Below are 1,811 nucleotides of genomic sequence, written 5' to 3'. Positions count from 1 at the left end.
CGCCCCCTGCGGCCGGCCGCCGCCCGACGCGGGTCCGCACTGATCCGTGTCGGCACCGACGGCCGACGACGGGCGACGGCAGCGCCCCCGCCGACGACGGCCGGCGGCGGCAACAGGTGGGCGCGCCGGCCGGCCGCGCGGTCGCACCATCCGACCGCGCCCGCGAGAGGTCGCCGGGCGGGCCGGGGTCGCCGGGTCGACGCCTACTCTGTCCGCCCGAGAGGCAGCGCCTCTCTGCCGACGCTGCCACGGCCCGATCGGGCACCGACCGAACGTCGAGGGCGCGCGCTTCGCCGTAATGGAGGCTCCGGCTGCTGGTCACTTATATCGCGGTCTTCATTAGCGTAAAAGGTTTGTCCGGAGCGATGCGCGTCGGACGGCGCCGCATAGAGCAGCGTCCCGGGGTCGTGACAGGGCCGCCGACCCCCGCGAGGCGGCCGCGCCGCCGGACGCTGATGGCATGATTCGGACGGATGCTCGTCGCCCTTATTGCGTCTTGGCCGCGCTTGTATTGGATTGCCGCGCTTAATGCCACTGACACGAGAGGGGCGTAGTGCGGTCGGACCCGGGCAGTGACTGGGTCCACCGACTCCCAACGGTATGCGCGCGGCTACCTCTCGCCGTAGGCATCGAACTCACAGGCGGGAGCACGGGAAGTAATCGGGCGCTAGGAATAGCACAGTATGTCCCCAGCTCGCCTGGCAATCACTTGGCGGCGCGCACAGTACGTCCTCAGCTCGCCTGGCAATCACTTGGCGGCGCGGCGTTTAGTCCGTCGATCACCTCTCCAGCAGCGTTGGTTGATTGCGTAACGCTGCCAAATGAAACACCGTTATGGTACCTTAAGAGAGAAAAAGTACTCGGCGGCCTGAGGTCTTCACAAAGCGTGAAACAACCGTCTGGTTCTCCGTTCGTAAATGCTGAGCCAGGCTCAAACCAGTTTGAACGAAACTCTGCCTGAAAGCTAGAGTGGGTTACAGATGTTATACCAACGAACGGTAAGGTGCGTTCATTGCTGCGGCTGGACTTAACAAAAAGTTGTAAAAAAGATAATATGCCAACCAACTTGCTTCTATTCAAAGGGCGCTTTGGGATAACCTTTATCCCTTCCTCGGCCTTTGTCGGACGGTGGCATTCATGAAAACACAGTCAGGCACGCAATAATAAAATACCTAAAAAGTTAAACGCAATCTAACCTATCCCTACCAAGCAGCAAAAGGAGAATAGATGATCATTTTTACATTTATGCCGCATATAAATAGTGCAAACCGTTGACAAAAAGCACATGCAATACGCTAACCGCTTGACACGATTTCAATGCATTTCTTTTGAATGTTTCCATGCCAAATGACAATTGTCACCGCGCATACCTCTGAGACATGTCCATAGGTATTCACATTTCGGAATCAGTTGAATAGTGACGCATGCGACATATCGCGACAATAAAACAAGATAGCGTGCACCTGTACAAATCGCCTTACCCGAAGCCCGCCATTGCACCCGATATTACGCATTGCCTTAGCCGACTCCTTTTTTCTTATCATAGTCTGTCATTTCAAAATTTAACATACTTGTTACCGGTATGCCGGTTTTGCATTGAAAAATTTGTCGCTTGTCGTTCAAAAAATGAAAATACCTCCTTGATCATTCTTTTTCTCCAGTTTGTCTCATAACGAAATTTATTTTCCTCTCACGCGATCCAATGACCTGTGCTTCGATACGCCAGAATTATTTATATCCGCGTTTCTTAGCACTCGCTGGTGTTAACCATTTCTGGTCTTTAAGCCTCTACATTTCTTCTTCGTGTTGAC

Source organism: Pollicipes pollicipes, unplaced genomic scaffold, assembly GCF_011947565.3.
Source record: "Pollicipes pollicipes isolate AB1234 unplaced genomic scaffold, Ppol_2.1 Scaffold_6686;HRSCAF=7923_pilon_pilon_pilon, whole genome shotgun sequence".
In the NCBI taxonomy this organism is placed as follows: Eukaryota; Metazoa; Arthropoda; class Thecostraca; order Pollicipedomorpha; family Pollicipedidae; genus Pollicipes; species Pollicipes pollicipes.
Note: the sequence above shows the minus strand (reverse complement) of the source record.